The sequence below is a fragment of the Phocoena sinus genome, chromosome 21 (assembly GCF_008692025.1).
Source record: "Phocoena sinus isolate mPhoSin1 chromosome 21, mPhoSin1.pri, whole genome shotgun sequence".
Classification (NCBI taxonomy): Eukaryota; Metazoa; Chordata; class Mammalia; order Artiodactyla; family Phocoenidae; genus Phocoena; species Phocoena sinus.
This window is the reverse complement of record NC_045783.1, coordinates 12,604,162-12,626,060: the sequence shown is the minus strand read 5'-3', so window position 1 is coordinate 12,626,060 and position 21,899 is coordinate 12,604,162. Positions and strand designations below refer to the sequence as shown.

Below are 21,899 nucleotides of genomic sequence, written 5' to 3'. Positions count from 1 at the left end.
GGCTCACGGGCCCAGCCGCTCCGCGGCATGTGGGATCTTCCCGGACCGGAGCACGAACCCGTGTCCCCTGCATCGGCAGGCGGACTCTCAACCACTGCGCCACCAGGGAAGCCCGCATTTATTTCTTATAAATAAGAGAGGAACATGTGTGCTGATTATTTTTAACATGTTTACTTTGTTTGATTTTCAGGTAGGCAATCCTCACAAAACACTCCCTAAACTCTCTTCTCATTTGCTTCTCAGCTTCTGCTCCCTTACAATCCACAAGAAATCAGAAAAAGTAAGAATATTTTAGCCACTGGACCACAGCATTATTACCCTGCAATATTTCTTTGTGTCACTTAATGTTTAGTGGTTTCAGATACATCTTTACTCTAATAGCTAAACATAAAAGACATGGCTAAAGTGTTTACAGATACATTTTTTTTTAATCTGAAAGCTACCCAAGACCTTCTTAGTCTATGGATTACACACCTTTACATCATTGATATTTATATACTTTGTCCATTTAACTTGACTTTGGCTATCAGCTGTCAAATTCTATTTAGTCTCCAGATGAAATGAGATAGTTAAAACAATCTGTTAATAATTCTGAAAGAATTCTCCTGAAATATTAAGGCAGAGAAAAAGCTCTGTTATGCTATTAAATAGTGGACATGTGTATGAACATGATGAGCTAGAATTCACTTTTATATACACTTCTTTCTTAATAGCTTTACCTTCCCCCAATTTTATGTACTTGAAAATCCACTGATACTTCAGCCAAATGAACTGCTTACACTTTTTTAGTAGTTATTTCACCTTGTCAGTGAGAATGTGGAAGCAGTTTGGAATTACTACGTGAGAATATAAGCTCCATGAGGGCAAGAACTTCCACAGTTCTGTTCACTGACTGTTTCTCTTCATCACCATATAGTACCTGGTACACAGTTGGCTCTCAATAAATGTTTGTCCCACATCTGTTGAATTTGTAGAACTAAATCACAAAAAGATTGAATTTCGTAGTCAAAGAATTGCAAATATTCTTTGCAATTAACAATTTTGTGTGTGTGTGTGTGTGTGTGTGTGTGTGCGGTACGTGTGCCTCTCACTGCTGTGGCCTCTCCCGTTGCGGAGCACAGGCTCCGGATGCGCAGGCTCAGCGGCCATGGCTCACGGGCCCAGCCGCTCCGTGGTATGTGGGATCTTCCCAGACCGGGGCACAAACCCGTGTCCCCTGCATCGGCAGGCGGACTCTCAACCACTGCGCCACCAGGGAAGCCCTGCAATTAACAATTTTGCTGTCAAAAACAACAAAGTTATTTTTCATGATTACTTTCTAAAGTTCCATCTCTTGAACTCTGAGGTTCTTTTATAGAACCGGATAGAGCATCATTTAATCAGTGTGGGACAGGTCACCTTGCTGACACACAGGGTCGTTGCAAAGCAGAACTGCTTTAGGTAGTAGGATCCATTTAGTAAGCTGTCATTTAACTACACTTAATGACAACCTATTCACCTGTGGGAGCAGCTGCCTCTCCGAGAGGTGAACAAATAGCTCTCTTTGCCTTGGAAGAAATAGACTCAGTACATTTGAGCCTTTTAACAGCCTCCCTATTTATAATTAGGAGTACTCTCAGTACTCACACCATCACTTGTGCCATTAGATTCTATAAATATAAATGCATCTCTAGTGCTTCTTTCTTTTTGGTCTCTGCACTCTTTCTTTGCAACTTCCATTTCGAACAGTCCTAAGACGTCTGTTCAGAGTTCTGAAGTCTTCAAATGGCTCACAGACATGGTATCACCTGGCACTGTAGATTCTCCACCCATGACCCCAGTGGTCCACAAATGTAACTCCCCTTCCTTAGGTATTTTCTAGGGGTGATCTGGCTATCTAAAGAAAAATAGATAACATCTCTTTGTTTGGAGTAAAATTTAAACAAAAGGCATGAGGAAATCTAATGTAATGTTGGGAGAGGAAGAACTCTCTCCTAGAGACCCTTTACCCTTTCGCACTGGCTGTTCCAGGCGTGCCCCCTTGGTCCTCACTACACCCCTGCCCGTGCACGTGCTCCCATGACCATTCAGACCGCAGGCTCCTTTTCCTCAAGCATCTCTCCCAGGCTGGAAGGCCCTCTAACTACCCTCACCTCCCCACCCTGGGGTATAGACACCATTCACAACCAATCTCAGGTCTAGGCTTGACCCTAGCTGCTCCAGACACCCTAATCTTTTCCCTCTCTGAGCTCCCTTAACAATGGCAGCAAAATGCCCCTGGGTGGGAGTGGTGAGTGCTTATTTCAGCTTCAACCGAAACATTCCCTTGCTTGTTTGTTTTACATATAAGGCTCCAGGTAAGTGTTAGTTGAAGAAAGAATTCTGTCATTAAGAAAATAAAATAAAAATAAAATCCAGAAACCATTGGTTTGCAGTGCTAATTCTGGTAAACAATTGGTTACTGGATTACTTAAGGTTTAGTCCTACCTTGCAAACCAAATCAAGAGGCTTTTGAAGGGCAGAATGTATCTTATTTTTTGTAGGTATCACCCTTGGTATGTAGTATAATGCTATGTAACATGGTAAGTGTTCTAGAAAATACAGCTGAGTAAATGAATTTTAATGTTAAAATTAGAATATATCATACAGACACCCCTCCTCTAGAGATGAACTTTGTGGGGTGCCAGGAATTTCTATATCTCTGTGTGGTTGGTTGTTATAGGGGTATGTATCTACGTGTGTATATATATATATATTTATATATACTATATCATTGAACTGTACACTTAAAGTTAGTGCACTTTTTATATGCTTTACTGTATTAGGTTAGCCCTCAATTTTTACGTAAATCACACAATTAAAAAGTAAGAAAAAATGCATTTGCTCAACAAGCATGAGTTGAGTCCATATTATATTCCTGGCTCTGGGCAAGGTACTGTGTTCCACATTCATTCACCAGTGACTATACACTATGAGATGACATAGTCCTTTTACACTCACAGAGTTTAAAGTCATGTGGGGAGGATAAACAATTAAATAAGCAATTGTAGTCAAGAAGGATAAACATGCACTAAACCTGTACAGTCACGCCAGCATCTGATCTTATGATGTGTAGATATTTAAATGCAAGCTTTCACAATGTAAATGGAGAAGCCCAGATTCAGATACAGGCAGTCGCTCAGTTCCCTGCCCACCTGGTGACTCCATCTGCATCCACCACAAAAGCAGCACCTCTTCAGAAGGACCAGGATGGACTCAGCTGCCCAGGGTCCCTTGGTCCCTCCCTCCTGGCTCACCAGCCAGTTCTGGGGCCTTTGGGTCTCCTTTGCCCTTGAGGGTCCCTTTCTCCTGGAGCCCCCTGAAACAGGAGGATGTGAAGGAGGGGCGAGTGAATTACCTTTCATTGAACACCGACTCTGTGCCAGTTACCGCACTAAGCAATGTGTCAATTCTTCCCACAAACCCTCAGACTTTTGTCCGATTCTGTCATCCTCATTTCATGTATAAGGAAAGTGAAGGTGACGGAGAATAAATAGCCATGAGTGACAAGGCTGAGACTGAAATCCAGGTCTGGGGACCAGGACTGGGGCTGCCCCAAGAGTTTCTCCTTCCAGAAGTTCAAGCAACTCTCGGGGACCTATGTCAACCCCTTTTACGGACCCAGAACATCTAGGAGAATGGAAGGCTGCCCACAGCCCTGCTGCGCAGCTCATGAAAATCAAGGAGACCAGCGTGTCCCTCTGTCTTTCCCCATAACAACACGAGCTTCAGGAACCAGCTGGCCATCCCAAGGTTCAGACGCCTCCATTCCAAGCCTTCAGATAAACACACTCAACCCAAAGGAAGCAGCCCTACGGATGCAGTTCCCAAACTCCAAACGCTGTAAGAAGTCCTAGCCTAGTAAAATCATTCTATTTCCTAAATGGAAGATAGCCTTGAGATACGAGCCCTGAGGGAACTGGATACTTATCCTGAATATTTGCTATCATTAGAAAATGACTTCTTCATGTCTTGCTTTTAAAAAAATTTTTTTTCTATCAGCCATGTTGTGTTTTGTTTTGTTTGGTTTTTCTCTTGGACATAAGTTTCTGTTTCGAACAGCATTTCAAAAAAGCAAAATGTAAATTTTAAAGTGCTTTATTTTAGACAAATCTGGCCAGCGCAATAAAGAATCAGTTTTAATTTCCTAACCAATATGTGCTTATCCCTAATGTCCTAGGGGACTGAGCCTTAAATGACTGCAACAGAATGGTGACTTTATCCTAGTAGGAAAAAGGCTTTACCACCCCCTTAATTTCTCCAACACTTAATCTGAGACACAAAATAGCAAGACAATCAAAGATGACAGAGCTGGCAGGACACCTGAAGCTGAAACAGGAAACTCTGTATCCAGCCTCAAAGATAAGGTTTAGACAAGCGCTTTTCAACCACCAGGAGGTTGTAGGAAGTAGTGTGATGTGACAATTACACAGGACATGAGTTTCAGGCCTAGTTTCAATCTCAGCTCTGTCACTAACTTGTGATGTGCTCTTGGGCAAGTCTGTCCAACTCCCACACTTCTGGTCTTGATCTCTACAGCCAGCGGGGTCACACCATAACAACACTGGCCAATTGACGCGACAGGGTTGTCATGAATAGCAAAGAACATAGCAATTATAACACACACACACACACACACACACGTTACACAACTGCGCAATTATGGGAATCTAGCACGGCGGCTGGGTAGGAGGAATATATGACAAGTCATGAGATGCAAAATTCTGCATGGGTATTTACTGGAAGAAGTACATTTCAGCCTGCACGTCAATCAACTGAGCCTTTCTCCTGGTCTCTGCGTCTTCTTCTTTTCAACCCCTGTTCCCTTCCAGTCTTTAAAACCCGCTGCCCAGCTCAGTCACAAATTGGGATGTGACTTTTGGGTGACGAGGATGTGCAGTCTTGGCAAAAGCAAATACAAGAACTCACTAGCCCTCTGAGAGTATTCATTTCCATTTTGCTCTTCTTAGGAAAATGGAAATAAGGAAACTGGAGAGTGTGATGGACTGAACGTTTGTGTCCCTCCCGCCACCCTCAAAGCGCAGAAGTTGATGCCCTAACCCCCGATGGGAAGGTATCTCACCGCACCTGAGCACAGAGTATTCAAGAGAACACTTGCATCAGGAATTAGCAGCCTGCGCGGCACAAAGCAGGCATATACGGCGGTAGCCTCAGAAAGAGAAAAGAGATTGTCGGAGAAGCTGAACTAAACGACAACTGCCTCAATCTGAACTTCAGCTAAACACACACAATCTCTTTTAAGTAATCCCCACAGAATAACTAAAGCGGGAGTCAGCAAACTAGGGCCCGCACACCAAATCCAGCTTGCAGTTCCATGGCCCGTGAGCTAAGAACTGTTTGTCCATTTTTAAATGGTTGAGAAAAGACGGAACTTCATCACATGTGAAAATTACAGGAAATTCAAATCTGAGTGCCCGTAAATAGAGTTTTATTGGGACCCAGCCATGCTCATCCATTTACATATGTCTAGGCTGCTTTTGTGTGACAAAGGCAGAGCTGGGTAGTTATGACAGAGACCATATGGCCCATAAAGCTAAAGATATTTACTATCTTGCCCTTTATAGAAGAAGTTTGCCAAGCCCTGATCTAAAGTTCCGTTCCCATGAAGGTAGACTAAAGCTTCTGTACACAGACAGGGCCGAGCAAGTATAAAAAGTGAGCGGAAAACAGAGGGTACAAAAGCAAGTTCATCTTCTACGTCACCGAGCTCTGAGGAGTTCTAGAAGTCGGGGCGAGGTCCCTCTGGGAGAAATCTGGGCAAGGTTCTGAGCAGCTCATCCCTCCTCCCCAAAAGAGTCCTTCTGCTTTCATCCTTATATATTGGGATGCCATGTGTAATTTTATTTGAAAAAAGGGTTTTCTTTCCAAGACAAATAAAGAAGTCTGAAACTCGCTGTGACTTATTTTATCGAGGAGAGATGATTGCAAACTCAAGCACGCTTCAAAGGCAGTGAATGAAAAGGGACCATTATGCATGGAAAATCACACAAACCAGAACTAAAACCCAATTTGCTAAGAACAGAACGCGGGCAGCCAGCATGGTAGGTTCTAAGAAGACGTGGTCTTTGTCATAAAGCACTTTCTTCCACCTCGGCTTAACCCGTTCCGCACACAGCCCTGGAGCACCCTTCATTAAATATATAAAATCGCAAAGCAATTGGATTCACAGGCCTGTATGAGGGTCACACGCCCATTTTCCTGGTGGCAGCCCAATCAAAAACCTTAAAGAAACTACAAAGTGTTGCAGGGCACCTATAACTTATTTTTATAAGTAATGAGTCATTAACAGGCACTTCGGGAGGTAATTAAAGGAAAACTAATAGCAGCAGACTGTAAGGCTTGGAGTTTTCCTGTTTGCTTTGTTAGTAAAGCCACAGTCTTCTACATGCCATTTAAAGTCTCTGCAAAATTAGTTTAGTCGTGTAGTATGGAACTAGTAAACTGATATACGCTAGGTTCCGTCTAAAGAAGCAGCTCTACCGTGTCACTAGATGTGCAAGCAGGAGCTGAATGATCTGTTGGGGAGATTGCAAGAGGCTTCCTGCCTTGACGGTGGGATAGGATGTTCCCAGGAGACTTTCAGGCCCGAGAGCTTATGATTTGATAGCGTTTCTGGCTGAAGGGAGTATTCCAGATCTCCCAAACTCGAACCTAGCAAGGTTTGCAGTGTGAATGTTGGCGTGGATTCTCCTTCCTAACCTTGGCGAAAGGGTGGTTTGGGGCCTAGGAGATCCAACCTGGTAAGTCAGCCACATGCCCCAACACGTAAGAGCTGCTGAGGGTGGTACTGTATTTATTAGCTGGATCTGTCCAGGTGCCTGGGTGAATGAGGGAGAGGTAACTGACTTCGTAACTTGATATGTTTATGGGACTGCAGGTGATCTTGTGTGTGACTGTCTGAACGTGAACGTGTGGGTCTGCAGTGACCACAGCTTGGTGTAAATATGTAACTGGCCACGTGTATGTGACTATGGTTGTGTATGATAATATGGGAACACTTGTGTCCTAATAGTCTCACACTCGAAATACAGCAGATACTGCACCACAAAAATAAACAAACAAATTAATTAATTAACTTTTAAAAATAAATTAAAAAAATAAAAAAGCAGCTCTGGTACATATTAATGTATTTGTTTATTTTTTAAAAAATATTTATTTATTTGGCTGTGCCGAGTCTCAGTGGCAGCATCCAGGATCTCCTTTGCGGCATGCGGGTTCCTTTCAGTTGCGGCACGCATGTGGGATTTAGTTCCCCAACCAGGGATCGAACCCGGGCCCCCTGCTTTAGGAGCGCAGAGTCTTAACCACTCGACCAGCAGGGAAATCCCTGATACGTATATATTAAGACTGAGTCTTGTGGAACGCCTGGGGCAGTCGATACTTCTCAAATACTTCTTCAAATCAAGAAAGGCAGAAAGAACTACTAGGGAAATGAGGAATCATCTGTGCGTTATATTTTTATAAATATGTGTTGTAATGAGCATAAAAAGATCAAGTGACTTCATTATCCACCAAATTTTTTCTTACAGGGATTAAATGAGGAAATTAATTACATAAGCCACTCACCGGCAAGAACAGAGCACTTGCTGAAAGCCAGGCCAGGACTCACCATCCCAAAGTTAAATCCTTTTCCATACAAGTGACTCTCCCAAATCGTACGCATCCATTGGAAAATAAAACTCCCACCATAAATATTTCTCTTACCTGCTATTTTTCAATATCTTGATTCAGGCAAGATCAATTCTGTATTTGTTTTCATTATTCATCCAATAGCAAATCCTTAATGAGTTGCTTATTTTCCCTGCCTCTGTTTTCTGAACTTCTTACCTATTCTAAAAAGTTGTCCTATATTTTGCACTATACGGGTATCCAGTCATCATGCCGTATACCTCAAACTTGTACAGTGCTGTATGTCAATTACATCTCAATAAAACTGAAAAAATATATATTTTAAGTTGTTCTAAATATTCTAAAATAGCAAGTGAGACAACTTCCAAATGTACCTCACTTTAAAGTAAGAAGCAGTCTGGGCAGTAAGAGGCAGCGACGGGACCTACCCGCATGCTAAGGAGGGTTCTGATTCTTTAATAACAGTATGTTGAAAATGCTCTCCCTCAGACCTACAGCCTGCAGTGTCTCTAAGAACATACTGTAACCACATTCCTGATCACTTCTGTGGCCAAATAAACAGACTAAGACTAAATCTCAGGCATGGAAGAGGGGATCTGGCACGTTTGAAATATGCAGGTGGGACAAGCCCCAAAGTATTAGAACTCCCAATGAAGCTGTTACTTTTGCTACAATCATTTAGAGAGGATTTCTAAGAGGCAAAGTTGAATTGTGGCAATTCTATACAGTCAAATATAGCTAATACACACACACACACGCCCCCCACACACACATAAAATCCCTCTTTGATATATATATATATATATATATATATATATATATATATATATATGCTGTAAGAAAGCATCACTGCAGTGGATTTGCAGCGACAAAGTCAGACTGATATTGCTTTTCTTCGCTTGCCCCCTGGTGGGGAGGTAACTGTAATCCACTCGAATGAAAAGGACACAAAAAGCCAAAAGGATTCATCCTTCAGATAACAAGAGTTCAGCTGTAAAAGTACAAGGACAAAGAAAAGACACTTGAAACAAACATAGGATTTTCCAAATAAGCTAGGAATCATTATTTTCTGTCACCCATCCACCCTCCAAAAACTCAGCCTTTCACGCCCACTGCCTACTGCTAACAATAAGGTATTCAAACATTCCAATCTAGGTCCGAAAAACTTGATTCCAAAAAGTAAAGTCATGACTTGCATCCCCTCTCCCCTAATCACTCCACCCCCAACACACACACACACACACACACACACACACACACGCACTCAGGAAAAAGAAAGGAAGCTTTGCAGGCTGAGTCTTCATGTGCCACAAGCCTCCTCTGTGTCCTTCAAAGGGAGTATTTTATAAAAAGAAAAACAAACAAAACCCTTAGAATGTTCACCAAAACTAGCTATGGACCCAGTATCAACTAATTTGGGTATTTTGAAAGTTAATAACTTCATAATTCATACTTACAAGTTATATGGATTCTTAGTTCATGCAATACACAAAAAATATGTGTGCCATTTCATCACCACAGATAACTTATAAGAAGCAAAATAACTCATATTCAACTTACTTCCCTTAAATTATGAATGATCATTACCTATTAACTAGAATGCCCTAAAATGGAAAAAATATGCAATGTAAAGTCAAAAAGCCACAGTTCTAACTCTAGCCTCTATCATTAATTTACTCTGTCGTCTTACAGTGTAAACTTCCGGGCAGTGAAAGTAAGTTTCTCAACTGTAAAATTAGGGCCTTGAGTGGAGAAGTCCCCCAGGGTCTCTGCAGGGTTGACGTTGGTCGTTCTAGAAGGAAACAGCAGATGAGCCACATCTTCCATTTCCCTTGATCAGAGTGCCCTCTAGTGGCCATCAGGAAAATTACACAATTTTAAAGTATTTGTGCATATATATAGGAGAGTGCTAAATCCCGTGGTACACCAACTTTTTTGGATAGGTGTGATGGTTAATTTTATATGTCAGCCTGGCTAGGCCACGGTACCCAGATAATTTGTCAAACGCCAGTCCAAATGTTGTGATGGCACCTTTTAGATGCGATTAACATTTTGTCCATAGATTTTAAGAAGATGTCCCTCCATAATGTGGGTGGACCTCATCCAATCACTAGAAGCCTCAAGAGAAAACGAATGAGGCCGCCCAAGGAAGAAGGAACTTCCAGACTGCCTTTGGACTCAAGACTGCAACATCCACTCTTCTCTGGGTCTCCAGCCTGCCAGCCCACCCTGCAAAATCCCAACTCGCCAGCCCCCCATAGTGCGAGCCAATTTCTAAAATTAAATCTCAATCAACCACTCGCCATATATTTATAAACCTGTATATACACAGAGACATACCCACACACCCTATTGGTTGATTCTCTGGAGAACCCTGACTGATACAATCAGTGATCCTTAGGCACTTCCCAGAAAATGCGCATGTACTTCTGTCTCCAAAGGGAAAATTTCTGCAAGTTATGAGACTTGGTGGTGGTGAGAGTCTGTGACTCATGTGAGGGGGTGGGGCAAAGTGGTGAGCTACTCTGTCTACAAGCAAACAGGTCCCATCATGCATCACTGTGAACAATGAGCTATCCCAAGTGAGGGCAGCACAGAAAGAGGCTAAACTCTCTGAAAACTGTAGCACAATTTTAAGTAAGAGTATCCCTGTGCTGGCCTTGAAGAGACAGGGTCTCTTCACACACTGCGGTCGCCATGGAAAACTTCAGACAAAGCAACCTGGCCATTTATGAGAAGCTCCTTGAACTCCTGGTATCTTTGATGCAGTCATTTCATGTCTCTGTAAATAACAGAGTTAGTCAAGATTTGTACAGATATGTTCATCTCAATGTAAGTCACATTAAATCTCAAAATGATCTGTAAGAAAAATGAACTATGACACACCCACAAAATTATCTTTTAATCATTAAAAATATTTTATATAATTCTAATGATCACAAAATTGTGTTCAGAGAAAAAAAGCAGGGTATGAAATTAGTTTTTTAATGTAAAAAGTATCATTAAATGTAAAGAATGTCACTAAATAGATTTCTGAGTAGTGGCATTATATGTGACTTTAATTTTAATTTCCTGTATTTTCTAAATGATCCACAGTGAATGTGTTATCTAATAATTTAAAATAAAATGTTTTTATACAGTGAATGGTACTTGAACAGATATGTGTACACCCGTGCTCATAGCAGCATTATTCACAGTAGTCAAAAGGTGGAAGCAACCCAGGTGTTCATCAACAAATGGATGGATAAACAAAACGTGGTATATATTCATATAATGGAACACTAGTCAGCCTCATAAAGGAATGAAATTCTAATACTTGCTACAACATGGATGAACCTTGACAACAGTATGCTTAGTGAAATCAGACACAGAGGGTAAATACCTATGATTCCACCTATGTGAGGTACCAAGAAGAGGCAAATTCGCAGAAAGTAGAATAAGGATTACAGGGGCTGGGCTGGGGGATGGGAAGTTAGTGTTTAACAGGCACAGTTTTTTGCGGGAATGGTAAAAAGTTTTAGGTATACATTGTGGTGACGGTTACACGACATTGTGAACGTATTAAACGATGAATATTATGCTAGGTATATTTTATCACAATAAACAGAAAGGGAATGCCCTGGGATGCTTTTTCCTGCTGCCTGAGGCAACTCCAGGGATTCCTCCTCTGCTCTCAGAGTCCTTTCCTACTGCTACTGAAGTACATATACCTTCATCCAATGGCATAATTACTTGTCTATATAGTGGTCTCCACTTTTTTACTATGAGTCCTAACAGACAGGGATGGACTCCAATTAATCCCTGTACCTCCTGCACACAGCAGGGTAACTGGCACGTAGGAGGTGCACGAAGAAACATTTGGCAGAAATGATTGTATGAAAGACAGAAAAGAGAGTCCATTCAAAGATTTACTGAACCTCCTTACCATTAATCAAATTAGAAGCACACATTCCAGATCAACTGGGATGTCCCCAAGTAAAGCTTCACACTGTCACGGGGCCAACTAGAATAGCTTCAGAAAGCTTTAGAGTATAAAATTATTCCCCCTCTTCCAGTTTCATGAGGCTGTCACAAGAGGTCACGGACTCCTGCATGGAAAGAGTTGGTGACTGGGATAGACATTACTGGTGCTCACTGATGTCAGGTCTCCCCTCCCCAGGACACGAGGACCACACCTCCGAGACCCCTCTCCACTGGATGGAGCCGTGGGGTGAGGTCTCGCCAAGGGCTTGTGAACAGAACAGATGTAGATCACTTCCGGGATGAGGGAACGAACAGTCCCTGATTAACTTTCTGGTTGTTCCCAGAGTTGCACCATAAGATTGAAGCAGCCTGGGTCACAGACTTCGTATGAGGATGAAATAACGCTTAAGGTGTTCAGCCACTGAGATGGTGGGATCGCTTGTCACTTCAGCATAAAATAGCCTATGGACTGGCACAGAGACTCTGATTTCTGGTGGTCCTCGGGTACCGCTGCTCCTGGGAGCCCCTGTTCAGCTACCAAATCCAACCAACCCGAAAGGCAGGATCTGCTGTGCCTCTTCAGGGGATATAAGCCGATCCCAACAAGCTAAGAGGAGTCCAGACAACAAATATGAAAAGTCACTGACTCTCGAAACGGGCCAAGCATTTGAACAGACATTTCTCCAAGGACGACACACACATGGCCAACAGGCACATGAAAAGATGCTAGCATCATCGGTTATCAGGGAAATGCACATCAAAACCACAAAGAGGTAGCACTTCACACCTGCTAAGATGGCTAAAATTTAAAGGACGGACAATAACAAGTGTTGGTGAGTATGTGCAGAGATCAGAGCCCTTATATACTGCTGATGAGATTTTAAAACGGGGCAACCACTCTGGAAAACAGTCTGGCGGTTCCTCAAGATGGAAACATAGTAAACATAGTTACTATATGACCCAGCAGTTCCACTCCTAGGGATACAGCCCGGAGACATGAAAACATATGTCCACACAAACTCACGTAAATGTTCATAACGGCGTTACTCGTTATAGTGAAAAAGAGGAAACAAAGCAGATCCTTTCCCTCACAGGAACCACAGAGGTCTGCAGACCAGCTCTGTACCCCTCGGGTCACACAGTACTTTGGTGGCAGAGCCAGGACTACCAAATCTACCAACACCAGTGCTGTTTTCACTACAGTAATTTTCCTCCAGTAACGAATGACACGAAGGGCAGTAAGAGGAGAGGAGTGAGAGCAAATAGATGCTGATTAATAATTTTTAATATATTAAAACCTATTGGTTGCCAACCCTGCGTTAAGGTCTTTGGACATTATTACCTTCTTTGCCCGTTTCCGGATGAAAAAGCTGAGGTTCAAAACACACTAACTTGCCTGAATGTCACACAGTTAAGAGGAGAAACTGGAATCCAAGCTCCGAGATTCTCTACTTCAAGATGCACGTTTCCCTCCGCGCCACCGTGGGCACCAAACTCTAAAGGTCGCTTGTCCACCCCAGGCCCAGCACCTGCTCATCCCCGGGCTGTCCACTGCCCCTGGAACCCTGGATCGTAAAGATTGCTTGTCTCTTCCACCACATACCCAAAGCTCCTTGAGGCAGGGCCCTCAGCCCTTAGAACGAACTATGGTTTGTTGAATGAATGTCTCAAACGGAAACTCAAAGCAAGCAGGGACTTCCCTGGTGGTCCAGTGGATAAGACTCCACGCTCCCAATGCAGGGGGCCGGAGTTCCATCCTTGGTCGGGGAACTAGATCCCTCATGCCGCAACTGAAGATCCCACGTACCTCAACTAAGACCCACGCAGCCAAAAATTAAAATAATAATAATAAAGAGAAATTCAAAGTGAGCAGCTAATGCTCAAGGAGAGACTTTGTTATCCCTTTTCCTTATACGAATATCATCTGAAGATGAAAAGAACGTGGGATACAGGCAGGATCTTCACTATGATTTGAGAGACGATGGGGAAGGTAAGGAATTCTACAGCCGCCGGCTTCGTTCACTTGTGTGAGTGCACAGGACCTGGACGCCCCATGCAGTTAATTCACACGGGCCGAGACAGCAGCCCCCGCCATGCTCCTAGCTCCACCCTGCAGACTGTAGGAAGCCAACCTCTCACCCCAGAGATCACCAGTACACCCAGGCTGCTCCCAGCTCAGAGGGAATAAACCACAGACGAGGTAGTCACAAGCTGATCAGCCACCCAACAGCTTTCCCTGTATTAAACTTCAGAGTTCAAAACGGTTCACGGGAAACATGCAAAGTATTCAGAAACCCATTGGTTCAATACCCATTGAGGACGACAATATTTTGGAATCATACTAGGCTGTGACAGGGAAATGAAACACAGGCTAGTGAATGCTTTACTGCTTACGAAATGCTACTCTCCTATGAAACAAATAATGCTATTGAAGCCATTCTACAGATGGGAACACTGAGACCTGAAGCCATCACATGCTTGCCCCAGGAGGCTCAGCTGGTTATAAGCAGAGGAAGTACATTCATGCCTGGACCCTGTGACAACAACACATTCTCGCGTTCTTTCTATCTACTTTGGCCAAACTGCTGTCAGCCTGGAATGAAAATATACTGTAGAAATTCCAAGGCTCTCCCTGCTGTATGGCACAGGGAACTCCACTATGCTGTACAGTAGAAACTAACAACATTGTAAAACAACCATACCCCAATTTAAAAAAAAGAAAGAAAGGCATCCCAAGGTTCTCTTCTGCCTCCAATATTTCCATGGGTTCTTTGTTCACTGGCTACGTCTCTGCTGTGGCGAACCTGTAACGATTTTTTCTCATGTACCATGGTCTCTATTTGGATTTCTTCAGGATATTCCCTACGTAACCTGAAGGTCTTGCAGGGCGGATTACACAGCTAAAGGAACATTTGACGAATAATCTTATTCTGTGGAAGAAATACCCATGCTGTGAACTTAGCTGCGGAAACAACTTTTTAAGGGCATCTCAACTAACCCCAGCAGCTTCATCATCACCGAAACTGAGTTTGACCTTTTTTTTCTTTTTCTTTTTTTCTTGTGGTACGTGGGCCTCTCACTGTTGTGGCCTCTCCCGTTGCGGGGCACAGGCTCCGGACGCGTAGGCTCAGCGGCCATGGCTCACGGGCCCAGCCGCTCCGCGGCATATGGGATCTTCCCGGACCGGGGCACGAACCCGTGTCCCCTGCATCGGCAGGCGGACTCTCAACCACTGCGCCACCAGGGAAGCCCTGGACTTGACTTTTTGCAGGCAGTTATTAGATGCACCAAAAATAAGTTAAATTAGAAATATTATTAAGAATTAAACTCATCCGTGTTAAAACTAACTGAACCATATCTATCTCAGGGAAGGAAGTTTAGGTACACCATCACCCTGGATCATCTAAATCTGAACAAATCAGCAAAATATTCTTAATAATGGACTAGTCTTCCGAAGTCATGTAAGATTGGAAGAAGGCAGCATGGCATAGCAGAAAGTTTTAAAGTAACTGAAACTGCAGTGTTTGGTCTGCAGAGGTGAAGTTAAAAAGACACTCAGTATTACCCCTTAAATATATATAAGGGACTATGTCTGAAGTTTACCTCCTTCTTCATTTTAATCAAGGAAAGATTCAGACAAAAAGTATAATGGCGGTAAGATAAGAAACTAGTAATAGGCTCTAGAATTGCTAGAGTTGACCTCAGGGAGGTAAGGAGAAGGTGGTTAAACTTGGGGAATCGGGAGGATTGGGGGAGAGTAGTGAAAAAAAAAACAGGCAAAGCAAAGACTCAGAAGTGGGGACAGTGTGCTTGGGGCCACAGAGACAGAAAGTGACAAAGAACTGGATTAACAAAATTGATTAAAAGTTTTGGTTTTTTACAGCACAGTAGAGTTTTTATGTGATGCTCAATCAATGCTTCACCACAAAATTCCAACATCTAACAAAATATTTCTAGACCATCCTTTCCCCCATAACTGAAGTCTGATATTCACCAAATATTTACACATTTCTCAGTTTTCCATCAGGGTCATCCAAAACTAATTTTCACTATGACATAATTATTGGCGCTTTCAGGAACGCTCTAACCCTGTTTCCTGACAGGAGCTGCAGTATGGCAGCGCGAGTAAAACGAGAGTCCAAGTTCAAGGCAGAGCCGGGGGCGGAACTGAGCACAGGCGAAAGAGGCAAGCTTCCTTCCCGCCCAGCTTTTCCTTACATGTGTGCAGTTTTCTGTGCGTGTGTTTTCATGGGCAACCTTCTTACTGTCTGTACCCTGCCTCTCGTAGCTCCTACTCTCCTGTAGGCCTCTAGCAACTTCCACTGAAATCTGCCACCCCTCTGCTGCCCAATCCCACCAGGAGAAAGAACCCCATGCCCTCCAGCAGCCTCAGGCTACTCAGGCCTGAAGATCAGCCTAGTTTCGGGGGCCTCTCCACTGAGAGGGACTGACCCAGAATCCCATACCTCCTAAGGCCTGTCCAGGAACGATCTAAACTTGAGAGGGTACGTTTGAACTGAGAACAACTTTACTTCATTAATGATTTAATTACAGGCAGCTAACAAAAAAATATTTATTTTCTGGGCTTCCCTGGTGGCGCAGTGGTTGAGGGTCCGCCTGCCGATGCAGGGGACACGGGTTTGTGCCCCGGTCTGGGAGGATCCCACATGCCGCGGAGTGGCTGGGCCCGTGAGCCACGGCCGCTGAGCCTGCGCGTCCGGAGCCTGTGTTCCGCAACGGGAGAGGCCACGACAGTGAGATGAGAGGCCCGCGTACCGCAAAAAAAAAAATACATATATATGTATTTTTTTTTAATTTTTTTCTAAAAATGCAGACCTGCCTGTTACAAGAACCGTTTAAACATTTCACATAGCACTCTCATTCAACGGTCCTCTATTACTGTGACCTTCCCAAATGTGTTGATGGTGGATCAGGTGACACTGAAACCATAACGAATTTCCTATTCTTGGAAGAGGATTCTTAACTGCTGTCCTTCAGTTGTGAGTGAAGCACATGACTCATTTCTTGTCAATCAGCCACTGGCCTATGATGAAAAGATATGTTTTCCCACCCCGGCTAATTTCAACCAACAGATATGCCCCATATCACCCTCGAATACTTCATCTAACCTCCACATGAGGAATGACAAACAGCCAGGCCAGAGCAGCCCGGCGCACACTGAGACAGCAGGGTCAAAGGTGAAGCCAGTTCCCAGGTCAGGGTACAAAGACGGTCACAACCGCCTCTCCCGACCCAGCACTTAGGCCTTCATTCGACATCTTCTTTTCTCCCAAAGGAAGATGTATTCAACCGCAGCTTCATTTCACTGCTTGCGGAATTCAGAAAACAGTATCATGACCCATGACGTCATCTCTCAGTGCATCTGGAACGTCTTCCAGCCAGCTGAGAATTTAATAAACCACTTCTGCTTGCATTTGGCCACTGGGAGGGAAATCTTTTAATTATAGTCAGAACATCAAGTTACATGTGGCCCAATTTTCTACCACGTGCAAAGACAACAAGTTGGCATAAAGCAAATGAGAAGGCACCGGGTGATCTGACATGGCTTTATTAGGGGCAGAAGTGAGATCAGTTCTTGTCAAACAGACACTGGAAACAGCACCGCTCCCTGAGGCACTGTGCCCAGAGCCCGGTAAAAACCCAGGGACAGCCTGGAAACAGGCACAATCAGCCTAACTCCAGCAGCTGCCAGCGGAGAAGTGGTCCACAGGGCTCTCTAATAGCACCCACATGCCTCATCACTGCATGAACAGCTACAGGGGCACAGTAATGCCCATCTTCAGGACTAACCTAGAAAATATCTGTGAAAACACCTCACATTTGGGCCTGACACAGAGCAGGTTCAATAATTGTTCCCTTTTCTTCATGTCTCTTTGGGAATATAAATTCATTGACCCAGAGAAGAGAATTACTCAGTTTCACTTCCGACAGGAAACAGATCTGTTTATAAAGTGCATGAGATTAGGGTTAGTTAGGTGCTTTGGGCTGTAAGTAACAGAAACCCCAAGTCAAGCTGGCTAAAAACTGCAGAGGATATATATCGGCTCACATGACTGCAAACTCCAGAGAAAGGGCTGGAATCAGGAAGGGCATGGCCCAGGGGCTCAGACAAGGACCAGAGACCGATTTCCCTACGAAATTCAGAAGGCGCTGTGTTACTATTTATCCTAGTGACTTGCAGTCTTTAATAATGACTTACTGTATAACACAGGGAACTATATTCAATATCTTGTAATAACCTATAATGGAAAATAATCTGAAATATATATATAAACATATATGTAACTGAATCATTTTGCTGTACACCTGAAACTAATGCAAACTGCAAATCAACTATACTTAAATTCAAAAAAAAAGCACAGCAGATTAAATGTCTCACCAAAAATCCAGTAGCTTCATGATTCAGTTTTAAGAATAACTTTTAATGAGTATGAAAAATGATTGGGACATAAAACAAATACAGTTTCTCTAACCAAAGAAAAAAAAGATAGGTTTTTAAAAACACTGAAAGCCACCTCTTCGGATAGGAATAGAGTAAAAGTTTATTCCTAAAATCTCTTGTTTCTTAATGCTAGTTGGCAAAATATCTGGAGGAAATCAGCCTACTTTATAAATGCTACTGAATAGAACAGCTGAAATAAGTAAATTGCTGTTCTAATCTCCCGGTTGGCACCCAAACCAAATTGTTTTCTTTCTTATGCCTGTTCCAACTTAAACCTACTTGATGAAACTCATATGTCTGCAGCAGCAAGTTTCAGCAGTGGATTTTACAGCATACACATGATTCTCAGTCTAGTTTTAAAGTCCAATTCCATCAAACTCAAGGTAAATCACGATACTTTACTTTGAAGTTAGGAAGCCCCTCAAAACAAAGGGATGAGTAATTTCAAAGCAAACAGAAATATTTCACAGAATTTCATTTTTCCCATTCTCTGAATGCCTTCTCGTTAGATGAAGACATTTTCCAGTCCATTAGAGCCAGACTGAACAATAAAAGCATATACCTAAAAACTTAAATCTGTCACCACTGGGATTATGCCACTGATTCACCCTCCTCCCCGCAAACACATCTATTTCCTTTACTCAAAGACAGGATCATCATTAAGCTTACCCCCAAATTTCTATCAAGATTTTTTCAAGGAAAAAAAAGCCAGCATCACGACTTCCCAGCTGCCACTGAAAGAAGAATCAAGTGGAAAGGCAGAGATAAAGAATGGAATGCAGAAGATATACACGTAGGACAGAATATGATTTCAGATTCTAAATACAAACCACAAGCCATACCCATCACATTTTCCGGGGGCTGTTTCTTCCTTCCACCTTTCCTTTTTTCTCCATCAAGTCCTCTACTCCTGCATCATTCACCCCAAGCTTGTAACCTTGGAGTTACAAGCCAATGCCCTCTGGTTTTTCCTGAATCCAGTCAGTCACCACAGCCAGTTGACAGCTCCTGGGACATACCTTTCACCATCCTCACGCTGTGCCTTGCAAAATGCAGACACGTGATATTTGCTGAATTAAGTTCAGTAAGTAGATATTTTCAGGTATTCTGCTTCAAAAATCATTATGAAAAACAGGCTATCTTTTGTTTGGGTCCTGATTTGAACCAATGAACTGTAAAAAAAAAAAAATGTTAATGCAGCCATCAAAGAAATTTAAAGACAAACTGGATAGTTGAGACTAGGAACAACCGGTAACATTTTTAAGTGTGATAATGGCCTTGTGATTATACTGAAAATCCATCATTTAGAGATATATACATAAGTATTTACATGGAGGTTATATGTCTGGGATTTTCTTCAAAATAATCCAAAGTGGAGATGTAGGAGGAGGTGGGGATACAGATGAGACAAGACAAGAAATGTACTGATAAGCATTGACGATGCCTAAACAGGAACCCATTATATGGTTCCCTCTATTTCTGCATATGATCAACAGTTTTCACATTAATAAAATGGGCTTTTTTCTTATTCAAGTGCCATAAGAGTACAGAGGTTGTAGCCAGACTTTCTGAGTTCAAATTCTGGCCCTGCTCCATAGCATCTGGGTGACCTTGGGCAAGTCACTTAATCACTCTGTGCTCCAGTTTCCTCATCTTGTGTCATCAACAGCACCTACCTCAAAGCTTTGTTGAGAAGATGTAATGTCTGGCATATTACAAATACTTTATATATTTGCTATTACTGTTACCATCACTATCACTGCTACGATGATGACTTTTTGTATTATTAGTACCTAGCGAGACAACTAAGCTCGATGCTGAGAATAGAGGGGAATGTAAAGCACATTCTTTATCTCTTGAGGGTTTTTCGGTCCAACTGGGGATTCGTGACACATAAGGAAAAGAAGGAGAGAGAACTTTGGAATAAACACATTCTATGTACTAAACACTAAGCTAAGTCTCTTCCTGTGAATTATCTCACCAAACCCTGCAGGACCCGTTCCATCTCCTCCATGAAAAATTAGCTCAAGATCTTCAAAGCATCAACAGGTGGCAAAGAATGTCTCAGCTACATCAGACAGATAGCCACCACTGACCTCCCGACACAGGGGAGCGAGCCTGGGCTCTCGGTCCTAAGTTGGCCCCTTTTTAGCAAGTGTCTTCGATGGGCAGCCTCCTTGGTCTCTAAGAGCCAAGGATTATCCACCATGTTTCTCCACCGTCCCCAAGCTCAAGGCCATGTGGGAGGGAGGGGAGACGGAGGACTCTCCGCTCGCGCAGGCCAGGAAGAAAGCCAACTCGGGGCTCCACACTTGGTCCAGGGTAGGAACACAGACTGGCTGCACTGACCTATCCCTGTCCAGGAACCCAGGGAGCTTGCATAAGCTTTAACCCTTCACCACCCGGCAGTCTACTCTTCCACATGTTCCCAGTGAAGCCAGAAACCCCGGGGGAGCTGGGGTCAAACGCATGATGTCCTTGTTTCTCCTACGGTGCCTGGTATCCATGTATCACATGATAAGTGCAAAATGCTCCGTCAGTTAACATACTGTTGTTTTCATGAAATGTACATTTTTCTCTTTGCTTCCTTCTGGAGTTTATCCCACAAGTCAAATAAATAGAGCTTTTGTTAACCAGTTTGTCAAGAAGTAAGTTTTTTTTGTTTTTTGGGTTGTCTTTTTTTTTTTTTAAACGATCACACAATAATATTTTTGTGGTTGTTTATCTGAGAGCTGTGCAAGTTTACTGAGATGGCTGGCTGCTCCGTTTAACTCTCTCTAGCATGCTTTTTCATATCAGAGGTAACTGACATTTATCTAAGGAAATTACCCAAGGCCCGTGGCCTAGGAAAATAAAATTGGCTTAAAGGAAAGTAGAATGTAGGTGAGAAATAATTTATATTAAAACGTGGGGAACATTGGGAGGTGGTGAGAATATTTTATTAGCTTTATGACCCAGAAAAAAAAAGTAAAGCTTAATAGGGAGGTATCCCTGCTTAAATTCTCCCATTCTGGCCAGTCTGAATTTATTATAGGATTATTTTAATCCCAAATAATTTTCAACTAGGTGACAGTTTATGGGATGAAGCTCAATGAAACTGTAACTTAAAACCGTCAAATTATTTGAACGCTTGCTGTCTCCTCACAGCTAAAACCCACTTCTCCTGGAAAGCGTGGCAGCCAGGTTTACAAGATACAGGGCTATACACGTCTGCGTATCTGGGGAAAAGATGGAGGCCCGAGGCTGCATTTGAAGGACAAAGTTGTATTGTTGTTATACCGTTTTTAATGTACGGTGTACACCACCCTTTACAATATTTCAAACGTGCCGAAGAACAAAACCTTCGCCTGGGGGTCATTTACAGTCTAGGGGCGCAGATGGAAAGAGCCCAGGAAAACTGTAGGAAAAGCCCTAGTAATCACAGGAATTGAAGTTCTGCTCATCAGGCAAGTTTTCAGCCCTGCTGAAACCGTCCACCAGATGGACTCGGGAGCATAAGATGATACCTGTGGGCACTGGGTTGGGAACTACGACCATGTGCTTTGCTGTAGCCTCTTGCGGGCCAAACATCTGACAACATGACTGGGCAGGAAAAAGGAATAGCAGAGGCTGGTGGGAAGGAAAGCCTTTCATTGCACAGTTTGCCTTTGACGATCTCCTTCTGGACAGCCGTGGCTTTCTGATGGTCATTTTAACAAGAAAGGGGACCCCTACTAGATTATCGTAATTAAATTTCCAGGGGAACCACAGTGGGCTGGGCAGAAGCAGGGGAGTGTGTGGGAAGAAGGATGCCCCGGGGAGGACC

The 21,899-nt window shown here is 43.1% G+C and overlaps 1 protein-coding gene and 1 non-coding gene across 3 annotated transcripts in view; both read right to left on the bottom strand.

Annotated features, from left to right (window-relative positions):
- Positions 1 to 21,899, bottom strand: part of STOX2 (storkhead box 2) — a 207,424-nt gene that overhangs the window by 161,003 nt on the left and 24,522 nt on the right. The window lies entirely within an intron of this gene.
- TRNAR-CCU lies at positions 7,289 to 7,361 on the bottom strand. Its single transcript has one exon. It is a non-coding gene; the product is annotated as a tRNA-Arg (tRNA).